The 14280-nt window shown below is 43.4% G+C and overlaps 1 long non-coding RNA gene across 2 annotated transcripts in view; it reads left to right on the forward strand.

Moving 5' to 3' along the window:
* The window catches only part of Gm39769, a 63309-nt gene that overhangs the window by 41705 nt on the left and 7324 nt on the right, over nt 1-14280 (forward strand). Inside the window, exon 1 of one of the 2 annotated variants that reach the window (XR_001783248.2) lies at nt 1800-3420. The exons of the other annotated variant lie outside the window; for it this stretch is intronic. This is a non-coding gene — a long non-coding RNA (predicted gene, 39769). Of the gene's footprint in view, nt 1-1799; nt 3421-14280 lie in introns of those variants that run through there. 2 annotated transcript variants of the gene reach the window in all.

The raw sequence follows: 14280 nt of genomic DNA on the forward strand, positions 1-14280 counted from the left end.
TCTACTACGAAACACAGTGCAGGGCGAGGGAAGGAGAAGGCTGTGAGTGAGCTGGCCCTGCTCTCAGAGCGCACTAGGCAGAAGGTGCTGTGCTTTCCAGTGAGGCATCATGGGACCTGTGCTTGGAACCACACCACTGAAGGTATCAAGATCCTCCTGAGGAATGTTAGGTTTACGGGTGAGTGGACAAGAATGTGTCCTAAGGTTGGAAATGACTGCCAAGACAGTGTCCCTAAGTCCCACACATCTGATGGTGACTTCTGTTTATGAACAGGTACCTAGGGAGCACCAGTCACACTAGCCTACAGGTAAACTAAGCTCACAGTGGCATTGCAACACTCACCAAAGCATGGTGAGTGCCACAGCTCGTGATACCCTCAAGGTCCTAGCACTAGTGTCATCTCTTGACCTTTGACCCTTGAATAAGTTAGTCAATCAATGCTGCTGCTGAGCAGGTTTCACCTGAAGGAGAACAACAGCCCATAGGACGATGGTTCTCAGCCTGTGGGTTGCAACCCCTTTCAGGGTCAAATGACCCTTTCATGGGGGTTACAAATCAGATATCCTGCACACCAGATATTTACATTAGCATTTATAACAGTAGCAAAGTTATAGTTATGAAGAGACAATGAAATAATTTTATGATCGGGGGGAAGGTTGAGAACCATTGCCAGAGGGGGAGCCCCTCCCACCCTATACAGATGGGCTTGTTCTCTCGTCCTCTGAAACAGGCATCAGGTAAGACTGAACCTTCCATGCCTTTGCTTAGGAAACCCTCCATCTTAAGGCTCCTTCTGGGAGACACCTTGTAGTATTTTTTCATAAGTTAAATGGTCTAAGTTATAGATAAATATTAAAAGCAGGGGGGAGTGGTCTGGCAATTTCAGAAAGCCAAGGAAAGACTTTTCCAAAAACAAGCTCTTACCTAGTCATAGGAGTGATTCAGGATATTTTAATGTTTGGCTTAGCTATTAGCTCAGATTGGCTTTGCTTTGGCTTCGATCTTTCTTGTCCCTCATAAAGATGGTCTATTCTGGTCCCAACCCCTCTTCCTTAGGGTTTGGGAATTTTTCATTAAATCACAGAAAGAAACAGTAGTACTTTCGTTATATCTGCCATGAACTGCCTTTGTATCCTTCTATCTGAGTTTGTTCGTTGTGGAACAGGAATATGAACACTCATTTAACCCATGGTCACTTCTGTCCCACTTCCAAAGGGATGCTCACCATGCGAACATTGCCGAGCATTGTGTATGGAGTGCAGCGTGTAACACTCACATCCTTTCCAAGACAGAGAGGTGGTAGTTCTGTCATTGGTAAGTGAAAATTGCTTGGGATGTGCCCCTTTTCTAAGCTGTGCACTCAGGCAGACATTTGGGCTCAGCATTTAGACCAGGCCTGGACCCTTTAGCCCATGTCATCGACAGCAGGGAACAGGCCCATCGTGATTGTCAGTAGCCACTGCACTTATGCTCTTCACCACCACCCCATGTGTTCTGCCTTCCATATGGATGACTGGATTCTTCTCTCGTTAAGACTTCTCTTAAGCCGGGTGTGGTGTCGCACGCCTTTAATCCTAGCACTCAGGTGGCAGAGGCAGGCAGATTTCTGAGTTCAAAGCCAGCCTGGTCTTCAAAGTGAGTTCCAAGACAGCCAGGGCTATACAGAGAAACCCTGTCTTGAAAAACCACCACCAAAAAAAAAAAAAAAAAAAAAAAAAAAAAAAGACTTCTCTGAATATAGATACATATGGAGGCATCTCTTCCTGGCACTGACTCTAACTTTTTCTAGGAAACTTGTGTTCATCGTTCGTGTGCCTACAGATGTCCAGAGGACCATATCCTACATGGCTGACACCTGAATCTTTGACTATCCAATAGCAAGTGGGGGTCAAGACTGTTCCTGAAAGTGGCTTGTGAAATGGGCTCAACTTATGCAGTTTCCCAGGGCATGGGGGGAGGCTTGGGAAATGCTGGTGGCTGGCCTGGTGGCATCTTGGGAATGTGCTCAGAGGACCAGGGGATGTTTTTCCAACTTCTCCGTCCCTTCCCCATTGCTGGGATGGTACTTCAGATACCCTGCTATTATTGCCAGACACAGAGGGGGAAGTTCCAGCCATTGTTTTCCATGTACTTAGTGAAAATTTCATTATGCAGAGCTCTGTCTTCAGTACTAGTACATTGGTGACTCAACACTATTATTTGATGCTATCTGCTTTACCCTTTTCAATTCTTCCAGGGAGCTATTATAGCGAAGGAAAAATGACATCCAGAGAAGTGAAGAAACACCCCCAGGATTGTGATGATGGAAATAACAAAACCAGGGTGGAGATCCTTACTACTCCCCTGCCACTCCTGGAACCAACCAGCCATTTTCCTCAGCACAGACTATGATATCACGAGCAGATCTACTCTTGCTCTTTTGACTGAGCTGGAGTCTGTGTGCGCCTCTGTAACCTGGGCTCCTGGCCCAGGCCACACTTCTTGAGCTCTTTGTACATGTGTACTGCCATAGTCATCACAACAAAGGACCCACCCTCTCAGGCCATTTCAAGACCAAATTAAGTGAAAGTTAAGAAAGGTAGTTTCAACTCACCAGGCACGTACTCATCTCTGGCCACTTGTTCGTGCATAAGATAGAGGAGATGACTCTAGGGAATTGCAGATCTCCGTGAGCTACTGGTGTAAACTTAGGAGCCCAAAGTCAAGGGACTGGATTCCAAATGTTAATACTTAGAGAAGCAAAGGAGAAAATAATTCTAATATGGAGAAATCTTCAAAGGAAGAGGTCAGATTGTGGCTGTGAAAAGCACAGGAGGAGGGTGAGGCCCACCAGGAAATCAGCACATGAGAACAACCTGAGTACGGGCTTGTTATGGGAACTCTGTCTATGCCAGGTGAATCCATCTGTCACTGGGCTCTTTTGCGTGTAGCAATAGCAAAGAGTCTTAGTCTCTACTACAAAATATTATACACAAGGCAGCTTATAAATCACGGAATGTATTGTTCACAGTTCTTGAGGTTAGGAGCCTGGACCATCTGACTGGGGTCTGCTTTCTGCCCGGAGGCAGGACCTGAAGCAGAGTCACTGCTTATGGAGTTGCTCCCTGGTCTTGTTCATTTCTCGTTCTTCTACCAACCAGAACCACCTGCCCAGGAGTAGAATTGCTTCCAGTGGGCTGGGCCCTCTCACATCAAGCATTAATCAAATAAAATGTCCGACAGACTTACCTACAGGCAATTTACAGAAGCATTTTCTCAATGGACGTCTCTCTTCCCTGAGAACTCTAGCTTGTACCAGGTTGATAAAAACTAACCAAGATGGTTTTCAAGCCACAAGGAATACGTCAGCATATATTCTCCAGGCAATGGAAAGCTTGAAAAATGGGAAGAAGCTGGCAGGGATGCCCTAGATGGACTGGGTAAGCCCACTGATGGGTGGGGAGGGAGGGTGTGACGACAATCTAGGTAAAATGGTCTGATCTAGGGCACTCACAGATGGGATGGAGTGGAATGTGGGGTACTAAAGACATAAAGGAAGGACAATGGACAAGCTGTGAGAAGAAGGTCATCTAACAACAGTATAATCACCCCTCCCTCCATTCTGCATGTACACACGGCTGCCCACAGGGCCTCTGACGCTTCGCCAGCTTTGCTCAGATGCGGAGTGACCATGTCTACAGTTATCCATTTGGATTATGTTTCTTCTAATGACTGTCCCAGTCATAACTACAGGAATTATCACAGCAATAATACGATTCTGAATGGATTAGGAATCTTTCTTCTGAGGATGCTAACATCTTCAGGGTCTCGGTAGAAATACGATCAGATCCAACTGACTGAAAAGCAACTGTTGGTCATTCAGGAAGAACCTGGCAGAGAGGAGCATGTTTCTGGCCTTGGGACATAAAATTGTTCCCCAGATAAAAACATGTGAACCCCTCTGAAAGCAAGATAGGCTTCAGCTGCCTGGCATGTGTCTGCCGGGGTCTAGCTGGCTGTGGGGGGAGGAGACAGGTGATTTGTAAAGTCAGCCTTTCCTCCCTCCTCTGGAAAACCATTCTGGGTTTATGTGGTTTTTCTACACTGCTAGGATGGAACCCTGGGCCTTGTGCATGCTAGGCAAGTTCTGCGCCACTGACCTACACCCTCAGCTCATTGCTATCTTAATTTTGAACTGAGCAAACTACCAGATTTGAAAACTTAATATAGGAATGCTTCAAGTACTTATTTGTCTTCCCAAACACATGGGGGACATCTATTAAAATCTAGACTGTAGGGCTGGAGAGATGGCTCAGCAGTTAAGAGCACTGACTGCTCTTCCAGAGTTTGTAAGTTCAATTCCCAGCAACCACATGGTGGCTCACAACCATCTGTAATGGGATCTGATGATGCCCTTTTCTGGTGTGTCTGAAGACAGCTACAGTGTATGCATAAAATAAATATCTAGACTGTATAACTTTAATTCATTACTATTAAAGACTGTGAGCAATAAATACAAGTACGTTGGAAGGTCCTAATTTTTTCCTGTCTTTCACAATAGTTGTCTCTGCCCTCATCCTTTAAGATCTTATAAACACTCTTTCTGTAACATTTGGGATTTGTTTCAATTACTTGGCAGTTTTTAAATGATGTTCAGTATTTGAAAAGAACATGGAACATTGAAGCTGGGTAGGAAATAGTTAACAATCCTCATGGCTATGCTGATGTCACTGGTCCTCACCATCTATAAGTACTTTAGACAGGTACAGAAAAGATGGAAGTTGGAAGATTGCTTACGGCTAACTTCACCGTCTGTCTTGTTGGCCTGAGGCTCTCTCCATTAACTGTGCACATTCTGCCTCCTTGTGGTAGAATTTGATATCATCTGGTCTTTTTCCAGGAGAAACACTTCCATTTAATCCTAAATGGGCACCCTGACTTTTAGGATTAAAAGTCAGGGGAAAAAATAGCAAAATTGTCCTCTTGTGGCTTACATTCTGACAGGGAGGTGCGTGAAAATTAAATACACACAATGACAGCAAACCAAACCCAAGGTAACTTCTGGTAGCATAAAAAACGCCATGAAAATAAGCTCAGTGATGAAACCAAGCGATCCTCAGGTGAGATCAGAGAAGTTCTGCAGAAGGCACTCCTCAGTAGCTCAGTAGTAACTCCTGAGTAACATGAAGCAGTAAAGCCCGAAGGCTGTTGTCACTAACCCTCTTGAGCAAACAGAAGGCCCAAGAGCTCAGGTGCCGTGACAACAGAGACCACAAAAAAAAGACTCTGAAGGGTCAGGTCAGGCTGCACCTTCTAGACCTACTTGGAAATGTCCTCCGAGGCTGTGTGTTTGCGTCTGGATTTTATTAAATTCAAAAAGTAGGTGCAAAGAACCATGCTAATAGAGTCTCAGACACTAGAAGGAGACTCACACTGTTAGGATCAGCTGCGGAATGATGTCTGAGAGACCTGAGCACTTCAGAGCTCTGGGTGATACCCAGACCTAGGCATGTACCCTGTTTGTTTGTGTTTTGTTTTGTTTTGTTTTGTTTTGTTTTGTTTTGTTTTACTGATGTTAGTGCAGCACTAAAGTTGAGAAATGTCACATGTTGGGAAACCTCTGTCCCAGCTCAGGGCAGTTGATAAAAACTTGCCAGGGTAAAGGCTCCAGTCAGCTGTGAGCTCTGAGACGGTGGATATAGGTAGGCTGTGACCATCAATCACTCTTGTAGCTGTGAGGGGAGCAGGAAAAGAAAGTAGACGGCAGAGCCATGGATGTTAAGAGAACTCCAGATAAGTCTGGGCTCTGGGCTAACTTTGAAAAGTTACAAACACATTTATGTGATTATATTGATTGCAGTGAAGGAGAAAGAAGTACAGGCATAGATAGGAGAGGAGTCATGGTGGAAAGGCCTTCGAAGGTTGGGTCATGGTTTGAGATGCTGGGGTGCTCACTCCGATAGCCACTTGTAGACCGACCCGGGTCCCTTCCCTGAAGCTTCCAGTTCAAGTAGGTGAACCACAGCTTGAGGTCACGTGTGAGGTTCTGCATCCTTGGTAGCCGGCTTTCCAAGCACATACTCACAGCCATCAGGTCCCCTGTGGACGAGTCTTCAAAGATTTTAACAGGTATAGACGACAGCAAACCAAGTCAAGGTTCCTACACAACACAGAATTTACATGCTAAGAGGACAATAGATTAGAGGATGTGATTCTATGTGTCTTGTCTACAAATGAATCATATGCCAGGAGAATGTGAGACTGACAGACTGACTGACTGTCAGCTTTGAGCTGTAGTTGACTAATGGGGATCTGAATGTGGAATCAGGTTCTCTTAAGAAGAACGGGGTTAAGTCAGCAAACTGCAAAAGTCTCATTAGAAGAAGAGTATTAGTGCTCTTGTGTTATATGTTTATAAGGATGTTTGTATGACCAGATCAGTCAATGTTCCCTGCAATGGCTCCCTAATAGTCCCATAATACAGAAGTGTGGGACTTCTCTACTTTGTCAATTTATATTTCTTTCTTTCCTTTCCTCCTCCTCCTCCTCCTCCTCCTCCTCCTCCTCCTCCTCCTCCTTCTTCTTCTTCTTCTTCTCTCTCTCTCTCTCTCTCTCTCTCTCTCTCTCTCTCTCTCTCTCTCTCTCACTCTTCCTTTCCTTCCTTCTAAACAGGCTCTTTATATGCAGTCCTGGCTGTCCTGAAACTCACTCTATAGACCACACTAGCTTCAAACTCATAGAGATCTGTCTGCATCCGTTTGTCACCCTGCAGTCAGTTTAGCCTTCAGTAGGCTGAGCTTAACTACAGTGAGGAGGTTAACAATGGCCTCTTGGTGGAAGCTGAGAAATGGCATTTGCTGTTCTTCAGTAATAGGGGACCTCTGGTTTGCTTACCCCATGCAGGCTCCACCTCAAATAGTGCATTCCTGATGCTGGGATTCAAGCCAGGTTCCCCTGCAAGAGCAGTAAGCACTCATAACTGCTGAGCCCTCTCTTCAGTCTCTTGATAGAGAAAGTTTTAATGTAAGTTAAGTAGTGTCTTTTTCTAGATCCTTAAACAGTGTAACTCTTAGTCACTAGAGCTAAAAGAATGAAGATACAGTGCAAGCTGAAGAACCTCAGAACTGCACTGGCTGGGTGGTACCTTACACAGCGCAAAGAAGGAAGAGGAAGTGAGGCTGGCATTGTGGGGGTGCACTTGTGGTGAGGTTTAGATTAGTGCAAGGTCAGTGAGATAGGACATACCCTACAGTAAGAGCTCTAGCAGTGGTTCATGATGGATTTCTCATTGCTGGAAACCACCCCCTGCCTTGGGAAAACTGGAGAGAGAGAGAGAGAGAGAGAGAGAGAGAGAGAGAGAGAGAGAGAGAGAGTCAGTCCTTGGGTGTTTCCCATTAGTGTTTGCAAATCTGCAGCTGTAATCAGAATCAAGTGAGAGATTTCAGCCCGGACTAGGGAGTGGCTCGAACAAGTAGCCAATTTTTAGGCAAACTATCAATGTAAGAGTGAGGGAGGCAGGAAAACAGAAATAAGCATGGGATAAATTAGTTTTAAAAGCAGCGGGCAGTGATGGCACACACCTTTAATTCCAGCATTCAGAAGACAGAGGCAGGTAGAACTCAGAGGATCTGTGAGTTTAAGGCCAGTCTGGTTTACAGACTGGGTTCCAAGATAGCCAGGGCTATATAGAGAAACCCTGTCTCGAAAAACCAAACCAACCAAACCAACCAACCCACCAAACAAACAAAACAAAAGAAGATGTTACATGCCACTCTTTGTCTAGTATTGGAGCCCCACGAGATTTCCCTATTTCATGTTATTGGTGTCATTCCTGTTTGGGTCTATGTTTGGGCAGCCATATTGGTGAGAGTTTATGGGTGCAGTGTTCCTGACACTTCTAGGAGTCACAGTCTCAGAGCAAACATCCTATTCCTCTGCTCAGGTCTGACTCATACAGAAGTAACCTCATACAGCGTAAGCAGTTTGTATAAATATATATTGTTTATACATATTTAGGGATATGCATTATATTATATTAGTGATAAATATATATTGTTTATATATATTTAGAAATAATGTACGTGTGTGTGTATATATATGTATATGGAAAAAGGCCATGCATCTGAGAGAGAGCAAGGGTGTGTATGCTTGGGCGAGATGCAAAGAAGGGAAGGGAGAATATGATGTAACTGTATTTTAATTTCAAAATTGGAAAGAGGAAAGAGGAAGGAAATCAAGCAGGACGCAGGAAATGAAAAGCTGTTGCTGCAGGGTTCCCAGAAACTCTGGACTTAAACTGAAGAAGGAAGGGTGAGCAGCTCCTCACGTCCTCTCCTCTCACTGAGGTCAGCTCTTGAGCTCTTGAGGTACTGGAGGAGGGAGGCAGGGACAGAGGAGCTTGTCTAAGACCACACAGCTCAGGGCTTAAAAACAAGAATTAGTTTTAGGATGCATCATTGGCAGTTACTATCAGGTAAATAAAGGCAGCAGCTTCGAGTTCCAGGATTCAGGAAGAACAGGCAGGAAGCACGGACTGTGATAGGTATACTTCAGGCATCAGTACAACTTTATACCCACAAGCCCTCGGGGCTTGTCACGGGAAAATAGGCCCCAGGCTCCAATTCCCACATCCCACACAGTGGAAGGAGAGAATGGAATAAAGTTTAACAGGTTTTCTTCTCACCTCCACATATATGCTCAGCATGCATATCCATACAGAAAACACAAGACACATAAGCAAATGTTTTTAAAACATAAAGAAAGGAAAATTAGGAAGAATGAGAAAAGAATTTTTTTAACTATCGTCTCAGAAATGATAATTTAAAAAAAAACCATTGTTCTGGCCAATTTGCCACCTTCAGGAAAAGAAGTCTGATAGGGCAGAGTCCCAGGAGCCACACTGCTGGACACCGTGCTTGGTGACATGTCCTCCATGGCCTTCTTATACCCTCAGAAGATGAGTTGTGGCTGTTCTTCCCAACTCTATTCTTCACTAAAGCTGACTGTGCACAGTGCATGGTTCTAACCAGCAGAAAGGATTCAATTAGCAACATTTGTTCCCAAATCAAGATTGCCAAGACTTGCTACTGGCTAGGGTCACCTGGAAAGCTTACCTGAACCCCACAGGTTGGATTTATGTGGCCACTGGTAGGACTCGGGTGATGGCCTGATAAGGAGCCCCAAAGTGATTCTTGGGTGTACTGATGCTTGAAAATATTTCTGGTTCCCCAAGAAGAACTAAGGTTTATAGTTCAGGTATGCCAAACTTCAGAAATGTCAATGGAATTTTCTGAGGGATTTGTTATAGTATATATGTATAAAGGGACATTTTGTTTAAAATATTGAAGACTTTAGTGGTGCGGTAGTGCATGATTTTAATTCAGCATTCTGTGAGTTTAAGGTCTATATAGTAAATTTTGGGACATCCAGAGCTATACAGAAAGACCAGACCCTGTCTCAAAAAAGAAAGAAAGAAAGAAGAGAGAGAGAGAGAGAGACTTCTTTATTCTTAGCTGACACATACTAATTATAGATAATTATGGATACACTGTGGCATTTCAATACATGCACATGGTCTTTAATGAATAGCAGGATAACACACATCTGTCACCTCAGTTATTTCTTTGTGTTGGGATATTAAAAATTCTGTTACTGACTATGTCAAAATATTCAATTAAGGGCTATCCACATGGCATTGCATTGTGCTGTAGAAGTTGCCCCTCCTGTACCCATTCCACACCCTGTCCCATCTGCCCTTCTACACACCCTTCGGTTATCCACTATTACCCAGTCCTCAGCCTCCACCTCCAGCTTCCACACAGCAGTCGCAGTGTGGGCTGTTTGTCTGTGTGCTCCACACTTTACCAACCTTAGCCTCCATTTTTGTCCATACTGCAGCAAATGACAGGACTTTGATTTGTTGTAGTTAAATACTGTTCTGTTGTGAATATATGCCAGATTTTCTTTATTCATTTGTCAATAGACACCTATAAAGGTTCTATTCATTAGATGTCGTTACTACTACTGCTACAAACAAGTGATTTTTGTTTGTTTATATATGTCAAAGAGACAGCTCTTTGACTTCAATACTTTCTTGTGTTATGCCAAAAGTGGATGTCATCCTGGTGCTCTGAGAGAATCTTTCCTGCCTTGTCCTAAGAGCCCCACTGAGTTGCTTTTGCTTTTGAGCATCAGTCTATTCACTTCAGATGTGGCTATAGGACAATATTAAAATCTAACACACAAGAAACAAGCACACCAACAATGCACACTTAATAACTTGAGTACTGCAAATATAAAGAATAATGATCCCCAGGTGATGAGGCAGGGATAAAGCCAGCAAGCAGAAAGAACACAAGGACAGCAGTTGCAAACCTAAATTAAGTAAGATGCATTCATCCAAAAAGAAAAATGCAATCCTACCTGGAACTCCTAACCGAGTAATTAAAATAGTTAGAAAATCAACAAATCAGTCATCCCTGAACTGAAAAGGGAAGACTAAGACAAGAGAAGAAGCTAATTGTAAACTAGTATATCAAGAGTGAAAACCAAGGTTTGACTCTTTATTTAAAAGTCTGACTAAAATAGTGTGGCTTGACCAGCCAACAAAAGAGAATGCATATTATGAGAATATTAACTTGTTTTAAAAAGGCAATTATCATCATTTTTAAAAGCAATTATCATGATAGAGAAACTATATTTTCCCAGTTCATTCAACTATAACTGCTATGACTGACTGTGCAAATTTAATTGAACTATTTGAACATCCAAACTGTTGGAAAGTCCAGCTCTTGGATCATAAAGAAGATTGAATGCGACTCAAAGTTGGTCTCCTTGATTCTGAAAACTACAGCTCCTGGCAAACACAGTACCATTATGGCCATGCCCACTCATCCCACAGAGGGCGCTATTGGCCTCCATTCCTTCCTGTCCGGTGGCTACTGGTCATATTTTGCTACTGATTCTTACTTGCTACTTACAAAAAGAATGCTTATGGTAGATCATTCTCTCTGGACTATACAAAACAAAACAAAACAAACACTTTGGACTCCTATTGACTTCCTCTAAGATTTTCCTAGAAACTTACAGTTAATGGTAATATATTCTATTAGATTATGTATGTGTTTGAAATGAAATTTCTTTTAATGAAAAAATAACTGTATCTGGTAATATTGTTATGTCTTATGGGAAGGGAAGGGAAGGGAAGGGAAGGGAAGGGAAGGGAAGGGAAGGGAAGGGAAGGGAAGGGAAGGGAAGGGAAGGGAAGGGAAGGGAAGAGAAGAGAAGGGAAGGGAGCCAGTAATGTTAAGAGTGTGAGCAAAGGCATTTTTACAAAAGAATGACTTTGATTTGATAATGCTCTGTCCTGAGAGGGATAGATGCTTCAAAAATGGAAACTATAAACACAAAGCTGACAAGCTTAGGCAAGGCACTAAGTTCTGAGTAAGGTACGTGAAAGGTAAGACTTAGAGATGATGTATACATGTTATGAAAATTGCTAATGTTAAGGTTTAGGGCATTGGTGGCAAACTTCTACTAAAATCAATGGAGTTCTCTTTAAGTTGTTGACACTGACTTGTTCTTGTTAACACTGACTTAAAAAAACAAAAATATCTATCTAATCAGGGTTTACTTAAAGTGTTTGGTTTTTGCCCAAGCTTTATATGAATATTACACAGTAATTTAAAATGCCAGATAGGTGTAATTGATCTTCTGGATGTTTAAAAACCATACTTAGAGGCCTGTACTAATATGGTCTGAGGGACCAGTGCAGGCTCTGTCTACAGCATGTGACCCACACATTTTCCTGTATCAGACTAAGAAGGTAATGCCTGAACATCAAGACTCTTGCCATGGACTGTAGAACATATCTCAAAGTGTTCCTATCCTTTATGTAGTGGTTTGAGGAGTCAAGTGCAACAGTTTATCCTTCACGTGTTGCCACTTGGCCCTTGCTACTCTCCCTTGCATTTAAGGCATACCATTAAGTCCAATGAAAACTCTAATTCCCCAAACCCCAAAAGGCAGTCTAAATATCCAGAAATGAGTACAACCTAGACCCAGGGGAATTTCAGGTTAGATAAAAGCCAGAAGTCCTCAGAAACTTGTGAAACTGGTTACCAACCATCAAAAGGAGCCATTTCCCTTACCTCTGATTGAAGGGACACACGGCTACCCATGCTGCCTATCAGAACCATAACTATCTGTTACACATTCCAAAGTCCATGCTAGCTAGCATCCCAGCCCCTCTCACCTCCTCCCCTACCCTAAACCCCCTCAGCTCATGCCCCGTCCCCCCACACACACACCAGCTATTCAGGCTCCTTCTAGCCCTGCTTTTCTCTGTGATCTGCTCCTGCTTCTGTTTTCTCTGCTCTCTGTCCCTCTGATTCCCTCCTCTTGTCCAGTCGGCCATGTCTACCCTACTTCTTTCTCTCTCTGTTCTGGACTCTTCCAGATGCCTCTGGCTATTTTCTCTCATATATACAATAAAAATCTTCTCTAAACATACCATGGAGCAGTCATGTTGCCAGTTTATATATCTGGTACCGACTTACCCAGGAGGGGCACAAATGGACCCCTTTCCAAGAGGTTGAACCTCTCCTAACTGAACCAAGATGGTACCTTGACTCTCTTAAGGTGTGGATCACTTCTTTCTGCTGACTTCTGCTGCCCACCAAATTTTAGAATCTAACTCTGCAGCTGTTTCATCCGTCTACTGTTCTCCTCAGTACTCAAGTGAGGGTCACTGCAGACTTGCCTGCTCTGCCTCTGTCGGCTCCTGGAACCTACTACCGCTACAAGTCACACCTGTGTGTCAGGCAACTGCTCGCACCCTCCTGGACACACATCACATGGAAAGGGATGCCTGTCCTTTTTTATTTAGGACATTTATCTCTTACAAGTCCCTTGGTCTGCTTAGGGATGCCCAGATTAGAATTCTTGTCACCAAGACAGCCTTCTCTCTCCTATCCCGACTCTGTCTTTCCACATGTTCTCAGCTTGCTCCTAGAGCTTGCTCTGTCTTTCTTGCCCATCTTTACTCTGCTCCCTGATGCCTCCTTGCTAGCTCTGTCTCTCAGCTACCTTCTGGAGCTTATTCTGTTTCTGACCATGGCTAAACACTTGTCTCTTCTCAACTGCCCCTAAGAGCTGCCTGATCTCTCTCTGTTCCCGTCCTTGCTTGCTGGAACCTGCTGTTGAATCCTGCAGGCAGTTCCCCTACAGCCTCCTAAGATGTTGGAATGCTCCCTCTGATGGAGTTCCTGTTTGTGAACATTTCCCTAAGCATCTCGCACCTTCTCTTCACTCTGCTTCTAAGGGATGCCTTTCCTGCTTTCAGACTCCTCTCTCTGATCATGGACTCTTCCCACATTTGAAATACTCCTCATCTCCCTCTTTAATCTCTTTTCCTTGTTGACCACAGAAATTCCATTAAGGTTAGATGTCTTACTGCAAATGGCTTGGCCTTGGCACAGCTCAATGGCCAAAGATGGCACACTAGATTTCCAAATTTTCACAGGTTGTATCAACTCCTGCCACCACACAAACAAATGTTCACAAAATCTCTTATCTCTAAACTTCTCTGTTCTCCACTCTCAGAGCCTTCTCTGTTCTTTGCTCCCGTCACTGAGTCCCTTCTGCTCTGTTTGTTCTAATCCTGCCTACTAACTTATACCTTACAGATGCCTTTGGGGTATGGATAATATTTAAATATTGTCAAATGTGGTTCTATTTATTTTAAAAGCTGGCTCTGGAATTGGGTTATGGCCCTCTCTCTTCAGCCCCATTTAAACTTTCCTCCAAAATCTCTGTCCTGAGATAGGTCACCTAACAAGGAAAAGGAGGGATAAACAGAACACCAGGAAAATACACGATGTTCTTTAAAACAGATTAAAAGGAAACTAATCCCAGTATGGATTGTTGCTGCTGAGTTATTAATTTTATTTAATTCTGTAAATACTCTCTTCTCTTGTATCTCTAAAACTTTTGTATAAACTTTACCTTAAGATTTGTAAGACTAGCCAGGCAGTGGTGGCACACGCCTTTAATCCCAGCACTTGGGAGGCAGAGGCAGGTGGATTTCTGAGTTCGAGGCCAGCCTGGTCTACAGGGTGAGTTCCAGGACAGCCAGGGCTACACAGAGAAACCCTGTCTTGAAGAAAAAAAGAAAAGATTTGTAAGACTATTGTGTTAACTTTCTATAGTCCAGGATGTATAAGTTCATTGGGTGTAGTTTAAAAAATTTGTAAAATCTATAACAAAAAGTTTAAATTTTGTAATTAAAAAGAGTTTATAGG

This window comes from Mus musculus, chromosome 2 (genome assembly GCF_000001635.26).
Source record: "Mus musculus strain C57BL/6J chromosome 2, GRCm38.p6 C57BL/6J".
NCBI lineage: Eukaryota > Metazoa > Chordata > Mammalia > Rodentia > Muridae > Mus > Mus musculus.